This window comes from Salvelinus fontinalis, chromosome 16 (genome assembly GCF_029448725.1).
Source record: "Salvelinus fontinalis isolate EN_2023a chromosome 16, ASM2944872v1, whole genome shotgun sequence".
In the NCBI taxonomy this organism is placed as follows: Eukaryota; Metazoa; Chordata; class Actinopteri; order Salmoniformes; family Salmonidae; genus Salvelinus; species Salvelinus fontinalis.
In genome coordinates, this window is record NC_074680.1 from 15,466,768 (window position 1) to 15,483,367 (window position 16,600).

At 43.2% G+C, this 16,600-nt stretch overlaps 1 protein-coding gene across 1 annotated transcript in view; it reads left to right on the forward strand.

Moving 5' to 3' along the window:
• Positions 1 to 16,600, forward strand: part of LOC129812698 (dimethyladenosine transferase 1, mitochondrial-like) — a 44,362-nt gene that overhangs the window by 9,179 nt on the left and 18,583 nt on the right.

Consider the following 16,600-nt stretch of genomic DNA (forward strand, 5'->3'; position numbering starts at 1 on the left):
GCTCTTTAACCTTACCCTTGTTCAAAACACTAGCTGTAACTGTAGCAAGCCGTTGCTTATCAACAGATAGTTTGTTGATAGTATGATCATCTGTTACAGCATCTACAGATGGAAAGTCCGGACTATCCACATAACGTGTGACCCCTGTTTACTCTCTGTTCTCCTCTTCCTCCATTGTCCCCATTTCTTTGTCATTCAAGTCTTTCTGCTACTGTCACTCGACTCTGTGAGACACGTACAGTACAAGGGTTCATTACGGCTGCGTTAAATCAATGTTGTCTCAGAAGTGTCTTCGGAATTGTGACAATTGGGTAATTATGCCTGGTGGGTATTTGAGATGCAGTGCTATCACACAGAGCAGTAATGAGAGCTCGATCCCTTTCACAGTCTTAGGTCTGTGAAACTGGTGAGGGGAATGATTATTATGTACAATTATAGGCCTAGGCTACAGACTACAGAGAATGATGTTTCTCTGTTCTTGGGGATGGGCTTTAGGTTGGACTTGGGTCCCCTGAAGAAGTTGTCCCCCTTTGAAAGCCCTCTGTTAGTAAATATTTCATCTGTATGGAATGGATGGAGTAAGGGAAGAACAGAGGAGCAGTGAAGTGAATGAAACTAGGGCTGATTGTTCATTCCCTTAGAAGAAATAGCTTCAATGATTATTTTATCACGCAGAGGCGGCTTTTACGCTATCTCTGTGTGTTCTTGTGTGTGTGTCCGAGTGTGTCTAAATGTACACGTGCCATGCGTGTATGTGCGCAGGCATGCGTGTATGTGGGTCTGAGTAGTGTGTGTTTGTGCTGCAGTTGTTCATTTGTGCTCATGCATGTTTATGTAGGATATCCGTGATTTTAAATTTCAGTCATTTAGCAGAGGCTCTTATCCAGAGCAACTTAGTTAGTGCATTCATCTTAAGATACAGTAGCTAGGTGGGAGAACCACATACCACAGGCAAATTTTTTTTCTCAAAGTAGCTGTCAGTAGAGTCAGAGCTAGAAGGGGTGGGGGGGGGGGGGTCAAGTGCAAGTGCTGGTTAAGTGTTCTTTATTTTTGGGGGTTGGGGGGTTGAGGTGAGGAGGAGGATAATTTAAGATACTGTTTGAAGAGGTAGGGTTTCAGATGTTCTCGGAAGATGGGCAGGAACTCTGCTGTCCTAGCTTCAGGAGGAAGCTGGTTCCACCATTGGGGTGCCAGGACAGAGAAGAGCTTGGACTGTGCTGAGAGGGAGCTGCCCTCCCATAGGGGTGGGAGGGCCAAGAGACCTGAGGTGGCAGAACGGAGTGCTCGGGTTGGGGTGTAGGGTTTGAGCATAGCCTGAAGGTAGGGAGGGGCAGTTCCTCTTGCTATTCCATAGGTAAGCACCATGTTCTTGTAGTGGATGCAAGCTTCAACTAGAAGCCAGTGGAGTGTGTGGAAGAGCAGGGTGACATGAGAGAACTTGGGAAGGTTGAAAACCAGGTGGGCTTCTGCGTTCTGGGTAAGTTGCAGGGGTTTGATGGCAAAAGCGGGGAGCCCAGCCAACAGCGAGTTGCGGTAGTCCAGACGGCAGAGGACAAGTGCCTGGATTAGGACCTGCGCAGCTTCCTGTGTGAGGTAGGGTCGTACTCAACGTATGTTGTAGAGCAGGTATTCCCAAACTGGGGGCAATGCCATCGGGGGTACGCCAAATAAAAATGTGATTCGCGTTTTTTTTTTTAAGGGGCTATACATTTGGGTGAGATTTTTTAATCTTGCCTGAGTAGCCTCGTTTCACTGCCAAAAAGAAAATGAAACCATCTAGTGTTCAGCGAAATAACAACACAATGTCAAATACAGGTAGCCTAGTCAAATAATTAATAAAGACTTCCTGAATCTAGGATTACAGGAACTCTCCGCAACTATATTCAATGTGCGGGACAAAATTGAGGCTAGGATAAAGAAGTTGGAGCTCTTTTCTGTCCGCATTAACAAGGACAACACACAGGTCTTTCCATCAGTGTATGATTTTTTTTGTGAGCAAATGAACTCAAGCTTATGGACAATGTCAAATGTGATGTAGCGAAGAACCTGAGTGAGCTGGGTGCGCAGGTACTTTCCCGAAACGGATGACACAAACAACTTGATTCGTTATCCCTTCCATGCCCTGCCTCCAGTCCACTTACCGATATCTGAACAAGAGAGCCTCATCGAAATTGCAATAAGCAGTTCTGTGAAAATTGAATTCAATCAGAAGCCACTGCCAGATTTCTGGATTGGGCTGCGCTCAGCGTATTCTGCCTTGGCAAGTCGCGCTGTTAAGACACTGATGCCTTTTGCAACCATGTACCTATTTGAGAGTGGATTCTCGGCCCTCACTAGCATGAAAACTAAATACAGGCACAGACTGTGTGTGGAAAATGATTTAAGACTGAGACTCTACAATACAACCCAACATTGCAGAGTTATGTGCATCCTTTTAAGCACACCCTTCTCATTAACCTGTGGTGAGTTATTCACAATTATTGAGGAACAAATAAGGTTTTATATGTAAGATGGCTAAACGAAGAGAAAAATGATTTATTATTTTTCTATTATTATTTGTGCCCTGAAGAGCTCTTTGTCACTTCCCACGAGCTGGGTCGTGACAAAAACTCACACTCTAGTCAATACTGTGAAGTGCAGTCATGGACAAAGTTAGGACCTTGATATTAACTGCTTCTGAGGCAGTACAGTAGTATGAGAGTACATCAGTGGGAGTTATTTCACCCAAGAAATCTACTACTGGCCATATCAATGCTAAGAAGCAATGCATACGAGGTAGGATGGGTATTGGAGAGTGAAGCTGAAGGCTGTGTGTCTCTGTCTGAGGAGGCCTGGTGGAGCAGAGTGCGTTCCTAGCTAGAGGGGAGCGTTCACATAGCCGAGCTAGACAAATCCAACACATCTAATCTAATTGGCGGTGTTATCTTGCTCTCTGTAGCTTTGGATCAATTAATTAATACAGATGAAGGAACATTGCTGCTGCGTAGCTGTAATTATACTCGTCAACAGTTCTAAGAAAATGTGTCACAAAGAACCTGACGCCCCACCCACACACTGCTATCTCCCATTTTTAGAAGCAGGGACCGTGTCCGCCATACAGCAATTAGCAGTGTGACACCCCCCCCCCCCCCCCCTCACCTTAGTTGTGAAAATGCATTTAATAGTTGTACACTCTAACCAACAAATAACAATTAATCCATTGAACATTTAAAAACCCAATGGAGAGAAAATGGCAATTATTGGAGTGTTTAACCTGTTTGGGCTGCAAGCTGAATATTGAAAAAACTGGAAAATGTGTGCACATTTTCAAACGGCCTCCTAAGAAACTTTTTATTTTCCAATATGCATATATTTACTACTGTTGGATAGATAACAGTCTATAGTTTCTAAAAAGGTTTGAATTGTTTCTCTAAGTCGAACAGAAATATTTTTACAGCCATTTTCCCGGCCGAATTGAGATTTCCAAAATGCGATGTGTCTCTTTAAGACCTTCTCTATAAAAGGCCCTTTGACTTGGGACCATAGAAACACGTCACACGCCTTCGTCAGGCTGTAATGCGGAAGTGAGAATTGAAAGGAGTCGAATATCTCGTCCATGGACTGAATAACACACCTTCTTGTGAGACCTGCGCAGTTAAAAAAAAAATCCGGGCGCGAAGCAGAATTTGGTCTCGGCTTCTGGAACAAGGTAGATAACGGTGAATATGATCTCTGACTACGATATTATTTGATACATGTCACAAAATCATCCTAAAGTATGTTTTTTCAATATACTTTAATTATATTATTGCAATTTATTCTGGACTTTAGATGTGATACGACGGAAGAATTTTTTGAAGAAACGCTGAGTAGCGCCGCAATGCTATTGTGCTTGCTAACCAAAGAGGGAAATAATTCGTTCTGGAACCCAACTAAAGACTCTACTGGACATTGGACCCCGTTACAACATTCTGATGGAATATCAACAAAGATAAGACCCAATTTGGGATGCTTTTTCATATATCTGTTGAGCTGTGCTGTGCTAACTGGGCTAACTGTGCTAGGCTAGCGCTTGACCAATGCTAGTGCTGACTTATGCTAGCTTATGTTGTTAGCTAATATAACGATATATTGTGTTTTCGCTGTAAAACACTTCAAAAATCGGAAATGTTGGCTTTATTCACACGATATCTGTCTTTCATTAGCTATCCACCATATGTTTTTCTGAAATGTTTTATGAGGTGTAATTAGTAGCCGACGTTGGTGTATGTATTTTCTCTGGCTACTCCCGTCTGGATTCAGACTCTAGCTATGTGTTAGCATTTTTGGGTAGCATCAATGTAAAACTGATTTATAGCTAAAATATGCACTTTTTATGAACAAAACATAGATTTATTGTGTAACATGTTATATGACTGTCATCTGAGGTAGTTTTTTCTGGGCTCTTTAGGTTGGTTTTAGTTTATTTCGGTTGGCTTGTGCATGCTACTTGAATCATAATTCATACTTCATAATCATATCCATACGTGTCTGTCCACTTTTGTATTTGGTGGTGAGCTAACATAAATATATGTGGTGTTTTCTCTGTAAAACATTTAAAAAATCGGACATGTTGGCTGGATTGACAAGATGTTTATCTTTCAAATGCTGTATTGGACTTGTTAATGTGTAAAAGTTAAATATTTTTAAAAAATAGATTTTGAATTTCGCGCCCTGCAGCTGTTGTCATTTTCGTCCGATTTCGGGCTTGCACCCCAAACAGGTTAATTAAGCAATAAGGCCTGTTGAGGTGTGGTATATTGCCAATATACCACGGCTAAGGGCTATTCTTATGCACAACGCTACACGGAGTGCCTGGTAAAGCCATTAGCCGTGGTATATTGGCCATATAACACAACCCCCCAGGTACCCTATTGCTATTATATAAACTGGTTACCAACGTAATTAAAACAGCAAAAATAAATTTCTTGTCATACCTGTGGTCTGAACCATTGAATCCATTTTACATTAGCAGCTGCTGGCCCATATTGACCTGTTGTGAGGAGATGGGCCTTATCCTTTGCATTATCTTACCTTTGGAATTAACGCACTGGCTACCTCTGTAACATTGGCTGTGTTTAGACAGGCAGCGCAATTCTGATATATTTTAACTATTCTGTCTTTTGACAAATCAGATTAGCTCTGAAAAAGATCTGATGTGATTGTTCAAAAAACCTATTAGTGGAAAAAAATGTCAGAGTTGCGCTGCCTGTCTAAACGCAGACAATGTTATAGAGGTAGCCAGTGTGGTGGTGAATGGCGATACAGGTCATTTGTACATTTTTAAATTACACTACCGTTCAAAAGTTTGGGGTCACTTTAAAATGTCCTTGTTTTTGAAAGAAAAGCTAATTTTTTGTCCATTAAAATAACATCAAATTGATCAGAAATACAGTGTGGACATTGTTAATGTTGTAAATTACTATTGTAGCTGGAAACAACAGTTTGCGCTGTTCTGTGAAGGGAGTAGTACACAGCGTTGTACGAGATCTTCAGTTTCTTGACAATTTCTCACATGGAATTGCTTTCATTTCTCAGAACAAGAATATACTGACGAGTTTCAGAAGAAATGTCTTTGTTTCTGGCCATTTTCAGCCTGTTATCAAACCCACAAATGCTGATGCTCCAGATACTCAACTAGTCTAACGAAGGCCAATTTTATTGCTTCTTTAATCAGAACAACAGTTTTCAGCTGTGCAAACATAATTGTAAAAGGGTTTTCTAATGATTAATTAGCCTTTTAAAAATGAAAACTTGGATTAGCTAACACAATGTGCCATTGGAACACAGGAGTAATGGTTGCTGATAATGGGCCTCTGTACGCCTATGTAGATATTCCATTAAAAATCAGACGTTTCCAGCTACAATAGTCATTTACAACATTAACAATGTCTATACTGTATTTCTGATCAGTTTGGTGTTATTTTAATGGACAAAAAATTTGCTTTTCTTTCAAAAACGAGGACATTTCTAAATGACCCCAAACTTTTGAACTGTAGTGTACATTTTTATGTTCAGAAAAAAACAAATGGTTTTATTGGCTTAATGGAAAGCACATGAAGTGCATTAATGGCTGTGTCTGATTAATATTCTGACGGAGGGTCAAGGAGTTTGGGACCTCAGCTACAGAGACTGGAGATCATGTGACATTGTTGTGGTCATTTGCCTTCAACATCATAGCCCATCCTGTGTTGTTTTTCAGCCAACCCTGCATTTCTCACTGCCTTACTTAAAATGTAGGTTTATTTGTATGAAGAGTGGAAAACATATCAGTGAGACTTGCCCATCCACTTCATCCTCTCTTCTAGCCTGCACAGTTCTTTCCTGGCAGAATGTGATTAAAATCTGCCTGTAATTGACGGCTCTATAAGTCGAAGAGCCACTCCATCACGTCCTAGAGTGCTGCTTCTCCACAGTAGACCCCCAGGCCTCCAAGCTCCACACACAGCCCAGCATGAGGAGAGGGTAGGACAGAGATTTAGAGATGGAGAGCTGGGAGTGTGAGTGGGAGAGAATGGGAGGTGGAGAGGGAGTGGGAGAGACAGCAGTAGGAGTGGGAATGCTGCGGCTTGCAGTCAGTGTGTCCTCCACATGGCGTAGGAGAGGAACGCCTGGAGACAGTTTCATGACGTTGATGGATCTGAAGGGAGAGTGAAGCGGACCTCCAGCAGATGGTTGTCTGGGGCCGTCATCAGCCATCCTGAGTAATAGGAAACCCACAGTCCGTACAGATGTTTTCCTTGTACACAGACGCTACTGAGGACCACGGGTGAAATTAATACTGCTCGCTCTGCATTGTGGATCTCTTGTGGCTCATTGGTGTCAGATACTGAGATTTGGCCAATGAAGAGCCATTCCAAACTGCCATAGATGCAGATTCAGTATGCCGTTCACCCCCAAATGTATTGTATACTGAACATAAATATGATTTTACTGAGTCAAAGTAAGTAAATCAGTCAATTGAAATGAATTCATTAGGCCCTAACCTATGGATTTCACATGACTGGGCAGGGGTGCAGCCATGGGTGGGCCTGAAGGGCATAGGCCCACCCACTTGACAGCCAGCCCTACCCACTGGGGAGCCAGGCCCAGCCAATCAGAATGAGTTTTCCCCCACAAAGGGCTTTATTACAGACATAAATACTCCTCAGATGATCCCACAAGTGAAGAATAGAGATGTGGAGGTCCTGGGCTGGCATGGTTACACGTGGTCTGCGGTTGTGAGGCTGGTTGGACGTACTGCCAAATTTTCTAAAATGACATTGGAGACAGCTTATGGTAGAGAAATGAACATTAAATTCTCTGGCAACAGCTCTGGTGGACATTCCTGCAGTCACGCTCCCTCAACTTGAGACATCTATGGCATTGTGTTGCGTGACACATCAACCAGGATTAAGGGGCAGGGCAATTTGTGACTTGTTTTGGGTAATCAGTGGCTGTATTGAGGGGGGGGGGGGGGGGGGGGGGGGGGGGGGTTCACCTCTCCTAGGCAATCAGCAATTAGTGCAGGGAGGTGTGCTCTCCACTGCTAGGCAATTGGCAATTATTGTTAGTTCTTCAGTCTCCCCTGGTTTCTCAGCGGCAGCGGTCGTGTCAGTGGCGATTTTGTCTCAAATCTAAGACCGTCGCCGAAAAATGAAGACGGTTTTGCCGAGTTGTTGTGTGGAGTTTAGAGGAAGGAAAGAGAGGAAGGCTTAACACCACTCTCTCACTTGAGTATCTTAGCTAGTTGTTTACAGATCTCATTTTGCTCTTTTGTAGCTTTGTCAACTGTGTGTGTTTTCTACACGTGTTCGCACCTCTCCCTGTAGGCTTTAGAACCTCCCCACCACTTGGCTGCAACCCTTCTCATTTAGGCTACCCTGCACGCACAGCCCATGTGAAATTTTGGATCTCTGGCAGTGTTTGGGAATGGCTATCTGCGGTCAAGAACGCAGAGTTCATCTCAGCCTATGCTGCCCTTCAGTCCCTTGACTTTTTGGCCCTGACAGAGACATGGATCACCCCAGAGAACATCTGACTATATTTTCTCTTATATTCCGAGAGCATCTGGTCGTTGCGGTGGTGGCACAGGTCTACTCAAGTGGATATTTCTTTTCTCCTTCTCTCACATGTCCATCTCCTCATTTGAATTCCATACTGTCACTTGTCCACTTAAGCTTAACCTCACTAGGGTATGTGGGACGGTAGCGTCCCACCTCGTCAACAGCCTGTGAAACTGCAGGGCACCAGATTCAAAACAACAGAAATTCCATAATTTAAATTCCTCAAACACACAAGTATTTTACACCATTTTAAAGATACACTTGTTGTAAATCCAGCCAAAGAGTCCGATTTCACAAAAGTTTTACGACGAAAGCACACCAAACGATTATGTTAGGTTAGCGCCAAGTCACAGGAAAAAGACAGCCATTTTTCTAACAAACAGGACATTTCGAGTGACCCTCTTTCAAGATGGCCGTACTTCTTCATTACACAAAGGAATAACCTCAACCAATTTCTAAAGACTGTTGACATCCAGTGGAAGCGGTAGGAACTGCAAGAAGGTCCCTTAGAAATTTGGTTTCCCAATGAAAACTTATTGAAAAGAGAGTGACCTCAAAAAATATATATATCTGAATCGTTTGTCCTCGGTGTTTTGCCTGCTAAATAAGTTTGGTTATACTCACAGACATGATTCAAACAGTTTTAGAAACTTCAGAGTGTTTTCTATCCAAATGTACTAATAATATACATATCTTATCTTCTGGGGATGAGTAGCTGGCAGTTTAATTTGGGCATGCTTTTCTTCCAAAATTCCGAATGCTGCCCCCTACCCAAGAGAAGTTAACATCTGTTGCCCACCAGGTGCCCTTGGAGAGTTCCTTAATGAGTTTGACCACTTGATAAGCTCATTTCCTGACGATGGCTCACCGCTCTTCGTACTTGGCAACTTCAACCTACAGGTGTATGCCTTCAATTATTTTCTTTCCAACTCCCTCATCTTTACTAGAGGCTGCTCGCCTACTAATCTCACTGAAACCCCCCCTCCAGGTCTCATATCACTACTCTGTTTCCTTTTCTGTCTTCCTTTCCTCCAAACCTAACCACTCAGCCCCTATCCAGATGGTCATGCCCGTTACAATCTTAGCTCTCTCTCTCCCACTACTCTTGCCTCTTCCATCCTATCATCTCTCCCTTCTGCAAAATCCTTCTGTCTCCTGATTCTGCCTCTTCGACCCTACTCTCCTCCCTTTTCCGCATCCTATGACTTGCACTGTCCCCTTTCCTCCCGGCTGGCTCGGCCCTCCTGCTCCGTGGCTGAGTGACTCATTGCGAGCTTACAGAACAAGGCTGCGGGCAGCTGAGAAAAAAATGAGAAAAACTAAACTTCCGGAGGACCTATCTTCTCTTCCTCTGTATCTGCTGCTAAAGCCACTTTCTGCCACTCTAAATTTAAACCCTAGGAAACTCTCTTCCACCTTCTCCTCCCTCCTTAATTGGGCTCCCAAGTGGCACATTGGTCTAAGGCACTGCATCTCATCACTACAGGCCCTGGCTCGATTCCAGGCTGTATAACAACCGGCTGTGATTGGGAGTCCCATAGGGCAGCGCACAATTGGCCCAGCGTCGTTAGGGTTTGGCCGGGGTAGGCCATCCATTGTAAATAAGAATTTGTTCTTAATTGACTTGCATAGTAAAATAAAGGTGAAATAAAATAATCCTCACCTCCCTATCTGCGGACGACTTTGTCAACCACTTTGGGGAAAAAAGGTTGACGACATCCGCTCCTCATTCACTCAGCCTATTGAGTTCACTGGTCCCACTCACACAGAACTACCCTACGCCTTGACCTCTGTCTCCCCTCTTTCTCAGGCTATGCACACTCTTGGATTGCATCCTACCTGACAGGCCGCTCCTACCAGGTGACGTGGAGAGGATCTGTGTCTGCACCACATACTCTCACTACTGGTGTCTCCCAGTGCTCGGTTCTAGGCCCTCTCCTCTTCTCTCTATACACCAAGTCAATCGGCTCCGTCATATCCTCACAGGGTCTCTCCAATCATTGCTATGCGGATGACACTCAATTACTTTTCACCTTCCCGCTTTCTGACACTCAGGTGGCGACACGCACTTCTGGGTGCCTGGCAGATATCTCAACTTGGATGTCGGCCCACCACATCAAGCTCAACCTCGACAAGACGGAACTGCTCTTCCTCCCAGGGAATGCCTGCCCGCTCAAAGACCTCTACATCACGGTTGACAACTCCACAGTGTCGCCCTCCCAGAGTGCAAAGAACCTTGGCATGACCCTAGACAACTCCCTGTCATTCTCTGCAAACATCAAAGCAGTGACCTGCTCCTGCAGGTTCATGCTCTACAACATATGTAGAGTATGGTCCTACCTCACGCAGGAAGCGGCGCAGGTCCTAATCCAGGCACTTGTCCTCTCCCGTCTGGACTACTGCAATTAGCTGTTGGCTGGGCTCCCCGCTTTTGCCATCAAACCCCTGCAACTTACCCAGAACGCAGAAGCCCGCCTGTTTTTCAACCTTCCCTTTCAAGTTCTCTCGTGTCACCCTGCTCTTCCACACACTCCACTGGCTTCTAGTTGAAGCTTGCATCCACTACAAGATCATGGTGCTTACCTATGGAATAGCAAGAGGAACTGCCCCTCCCTACCTTCAGGCTATGCTCAAACCCAACACCCCAACCCGAGCACTCCGTTCTGCCACCTCAGGTCTCTTGGCCCTCCCACCCCTATGGGAGGGCAGCTCCCACTCAGCACAGTCCAAGTTCTTCTCTGTTCTGGCACCCCAATGGTGGAACCAGCTTCCTCCTGAAGCTAGGACAGCAGAGTCCTTGCCCATCTTCCCGAGAACATCTGAAACCCTACCTCATAAAACAGTATCTTAAATTATCCTCCTCCTCTCCTCACCTCAACCCCCCCCCAAAGAAAAAAAAGAACACTTAACCAGCACTTGCACTTGACTCCCCTTCTAGCTGTGATTCTACTGACAGCTACATTGAGGAAGAATGTACTTTCTATGCCTGTGATATGTGGTTGTCCCACAGTACATTAATCTTAAGATGGCTAACTGAAAGTCGCTCTGTATGAGAGTGTCTGCTAAATGACTAAAATGTGTGACAAAACAGCACATTCTAAAGTGGCCTTTTACGCTCCCCAGCGCAAGGTGCACCTGTGTAATGATCATACTGTTTAATCAGCTTCCTGATATGCCACACCTGTCAGGTGGATGGATTATCTTGGCAAAGGAGAAATGCTTTCTAACAGGGATATAAACAAATTTGTGCACAAACTTTGAGAGAAATAAGCATTTGTGGGATTTCTTTATTTCCGCTTGTGAAACATGGGACCAACACTTTACATGTTGCGTTTGTATTTTTGTTCAGTGTAAAATGTACTGTAGTTTTTTTCAGTTGTGTATAGTGGCAGGCACAATGATACCAGATCATTGTATTTCTCAGTATCTTTGTAAGGGAAATAGCCAAATTCTCTCCTCTCAACAAATATAACCAATAGATTCATACAGTGAGCCTGTATAGGTGTTCCTCCTAGAGCACATACTACTGCACGTTGTACTACAGCACAATTCATCTAAGCCTATTCCTATCCTATAAACGGGGTCAACCATGGTATCAAGAGTATAGGAAAGTTATTTCAGTGACTCGGTGCAGAGCGGTAAACGCCTGAAGGCTCGGACTCGATTCATCATAGTCCCAAGGTAAAAAAATGCTAAAAATACTTTACCCGCCCTAAAAGAAATGCCTAGGTTGGCGGAGTTTGCTTATCAATATCTTGAGAGATCTATTGCCCCTCTTATTTTAAATGAATGCTGCTTTAGCCGTTACTCAATGGCGTGTGTTTCCTAAATCCTGTCCATTTAACATGAACAACATCCCATGCCTAAAAACATTTAGGTATTCTGAAAACAAGCTCGTGGAGGAATCCTGGCCATGTTTCAGGAAAAGGAGATCAGCTTGAAACAGGCCTTCGCAGGCGGGTTCTGTGAAACACTATGCAAGTCAGAGAAAAAGGAATTCTAGTATTGAAAGGATCAGTCCATAAGCTGTCAACTCTACTGTGTTTTTTGAAGATACTAATTAAAGACTTCAAGCGCTGTGATTGTACAACTTCTTTTCAGCCTGTTCAGTGGGCGCTTCAATTGAGCCATGTGTTTTTCACACAAACACAATACAGTAAGCCTCCACTTCTGGAAAAAACATTGTCTGTGCTGCTAAAACACCATTTTTTATTAATTTGTTTCAGGCTAGCTACGCTAATGAAAGTACTGTAGCTAAAAGGACTCTGCATTTCACAAACAGTATATATGTTTTGCAGATTCCACAAATGCGTTTCTGTTTCTTTAACACTTTCCTAACCAGTCTTATCCCTCTTCAGACAACGCTTAATAATTAAGTGTGAGGAAAGGCCTGTTTCAATTCCCACTGTGTAGTCGTAGTGTACCTTTTAGCCAATTCTTTTAGTGCCATAACTCTTCTGATGCTTATGATGATCTGAAATATTAAAACGCTCCTTTGAACTGTCAGGGTGTCTTGTTTTCTTACAGCCCCCCCCCCCCCTAGCCTAGTGTAGCTCATACTGCTTCTCTCAGCGCTTTACAGCAGCAGCAAGGTCATTGCCATTACTCCCCCCAGCCTCTCGGATGTGTGCTGGAGCAGGAGGGGCACAGTCTTGGACAATGCAAGGTCATTTTCAGCTGCTGTTGATGACCATATTTGATCTCTAATATGGACTCTCGTGAAGATGATGGTTGTCAGAAGAAAAAAAGCCTCGCATTAACGATGGTGAAATATTGTCGCGCTTTGGGTGATTTGTTCCTCAGCGACGCATTACAGCACTGCAGTTATTGCTGATTGGGTTTTGATGACTGATAGAGCGTTGAGATTCTTGGCCCAGCCTAAGTCCGTCTTTGTACCTGTCAACATCATGACTCCAGAGGTGCTTCACGGAAACATGTTTAGTGATATCATCATCACCCGTCGCGCGCCTATGATTCATGCACTTTTATTTAATACCTCTGTGGTGAACTATGAAGATACTAGCTGTAAAATGTTTATGGATGAAGAGCTGGTTTACGCGAACATGTTTAGTTTGTCTCATAACCACCTACATCTATACAACCTATATCATGCATCTCTTGTTCTCTGTTCAAGTTATACGGAGCATATGCAGGACGAGTCGACTTGATGCTCACGGTGGGATATACAGTTAGATGAACCCTGTACCTGGAAGTCTGCAGGGTTCAAAGCTCTCATCCCAGAGCTGAGCCCACATCCCTGAGCTGTCATGACGGCAACTCAAGGGGAGAGCCTTTTGAAGGAAATGTAGGTTAAATACACGGAGGAGCGGATCTTATTAACGTTTACCCAAGAGGGGAGCTGCTATTTGATCTTCACTCTGTTGCATAAACAAGGGGAGAGAGAGCCTTGAATAATCTATGTTTGTTTCAGGAAAGCACATTTCTCCTAACATTGCACCGCTGACTTGGCTGTAATCAGCTGTAATGAGACAAGAGATTGGAGATTCTCTCAGAGTAACTATCTAGTTATCGGAGTTCTCTTGTATTCGCATGTTTTCAATGGAAAATAAACCATGTGTATATGTGTTTTAAAATAATTAGAAAATACATGACTGATTCTAGTGCAAAATAGTTTATTTTGTTTTGTAATGTCTACAGATTCTTTGTAAAAAGTCAGAAATAGGTTGACCGGCTAAACAAATCTCTTCTATATTAGGCAGACCATAGATACTTGACAGTTATACATTGAGGAACATACGATATCTTTATTATTTTACACAGGCTAGTAGGGCTGGGTGATAATGCCGAAATATATCACAATTTTTCTTATTTTTGGCGGGATTTGACGGTATTTTATAATTCTGAATAAAAGTTCTCAGTATATTTGATTAGTAGTGCATGACCCTAGGATTGCAACAAATTAATTCTTAGTGGTTTTAATAAGCTTTCTCTATTCTGATTATTTTATACTCAACCAAACTAAGACAAAACTGTCAGCGAAGTAGTCCAATTTATTGAACTGTTTTTATTTAGCACGGTATCAAAATACCTTCTATAGACGGTATTGTAAAAATCCATACTGGTATGTGGCTCCACGCCAGTATACCTAGAAATATGATATATCACCCACCCTACAGGCTAGCACAGATATGGGGGCTTAAGACTTCCACCTACTCTATGAGAAGCATGGATTTAGTCCCCAGCTGGGAGTAAGACCAGTATTCTTGGGTTCGTAGTAGGGTATATTTCTCTCCAGTCTGACCTGGCATTCCTGTTCGTATTAGTCACATTTCAAGTTAGCGAGGCTGTTTTGATGCTGGCTTGGCTGATGGGATGCTCGGTGGACCCAGAGGATGGGATGGGGGATACAGATTGACTCTCCTCCATGGTACCCATGCTGAACTAACTGGCTCCAACAGCTGTTGCTTTTTGTTCCAGTCTACTTGTATAAACGCAGCAGCAAGTCTACACATGCTGTCATTCATTATGATTATGTTCAGGCTCAGACTGAACATAAAATCCCCATTTGCAACAACTCTCCTAGGGTTAGTTATTTCATGCCACTTGCTAATGCAATAAGAGATACCTGGATTCTGAACCTGCTTTATAGAGTGATTCTGCTTTTTTTCAATCCCATTTGCAGACCATCTGTAATGTTTCATGACCACATGTTATAAAGGGAGTGAAACCTCTCGTCTCTTCTGTCTAATTCAGCTGGTTTCAGACAGATGCTGTGTGTGTAGTTGAAGTCGGAAGTTTACATACACTTAGGTTGGAGTCATTAAAACTCGTTTTACAACCACTCCACAAACTTCTTGTTAACAAACTAGTTTTGGCAAGTCGGTTAGGACATCTACTTTGTGCATGACACAAGTAATTTTCCCAACAATTGTTAACAGATGATTTCACTTATAATTCACTGTATCACAATTCCAGTGGGTCAGAAGTTTACATACTCTAAGTTGACTGTGCCTTTAAACAGCTTGGAAAATTTCAGAAAATGATGTCATGGCTTTAGAAGCTTCTGGCACCATATGAGTCAATTGGAGGTGTACCTGTGGATGTATTTCAAGGCCTACCTTCAAACTCAGTGCCTCTTTGCTTGACATCATGGGAAAATCGAAAAAGAAATCAGCCAAGACCTCATTAAAAAGAATTGTAGACCTCCACAAGTCTGATTCATCCTTGGGAGCAATTTCCAAATGCCTGAAGGTACCACGTTCATCTGTACAAACAATAGTACGCAAGTATAAACACCATGGGACCACGCAGCCGTCATACCGCTCAGGAAGGAGACGCGTTCTGTCTCCTAGAGATGGACGTACTTTAGTGCGAAAAGTGCAAATCAATCGCAGAACAGCAAAGGACCTTGTGAAGATGCTGGAGGAAACGGGTACAAAAGTATCTATATCCACAGTAAAACGAGTCCTATATCGACATAACCTGAAAGGCCACTCAGCAAGGTAGAAGCCACTGCTCCAAAACCGCCATAAAGCCAGACTACGGTTTGCAACTGCACGTGGGGACTAAAATCGTACTTTTTGGAGAAATGTCCTCTGGTCTGATAAAACAAAAATAGAACTGTTCGGCCATAATGACCATCGTTATGTTTGGAGGTAAAAGGGGGAGGCTTGCAAGCCGAAGGACACCATCTCAACCGTGAAGCACAGGGGTGGCAGCATCATGTTGTGGGGGTGCTTTGCTGCAGGAGGGACTGGTGCACTTCACAAAATAGATGGCATCATGAGGTAGGAAAATTATGTGGATATATTGAAGCAACATCTCAAGACATCAGTCAGGAAGTTGAAACTTGGTCGCAAATGGGTCTTCCAAATGGACAATGACCCCAAGCATACTTACAAAGTTGTGGCAAAATGGCTTAAGGACAACCAAGTCAAGGTATTGGAGTGGCCATCATAAACCTTGACCTCAATCCTATAGAAAAGAACTGAAAGTGTGTGCGAGCAAGGAGGCATACAAACCTGACTCAGTTACACCAGCTCTGTCAGGAGGAAATAGGCCAAAATTCACCCAACTTATTGTGGGAAGCTTGTGGAAGGCTACCCGAAACATTTGACCTAAGTTAAACAATTCAAAGGCAATGCTACCAAATACTAATTGAGTGTATGTAAACTTCTGACCCACTGGGAATGTGATGAGATATACAAGCTGAAATAAATCATTCTCTCTACTATTATTCTGACATTTAACATTCATTGGAAATTGCTCCCAAGGATGAACCAGACTTTTTCTGAGGTCTTGGCTGATTTCTTTCGATTTTCCCATGATGTCAAGCAAAGAGGCACTGAGTTAGAAGGTAGGCCTTGAAATACATCCACAGGTACACCTCCAATTGACTCAAATTATGTCAATTAGCCTATCAGAAGCTTCTAAAGCCATGACATAATTTTCTGGAATTTTCTAAGCTGTTTAAAGGGACAGTCAACTTAGTGTATGTAAACTTCTGACCCACTGGAATTGTGATACAGTGAATTGTAAGTGAAATAATCTGTCCGTAAACAATTGTTGGGAAAATG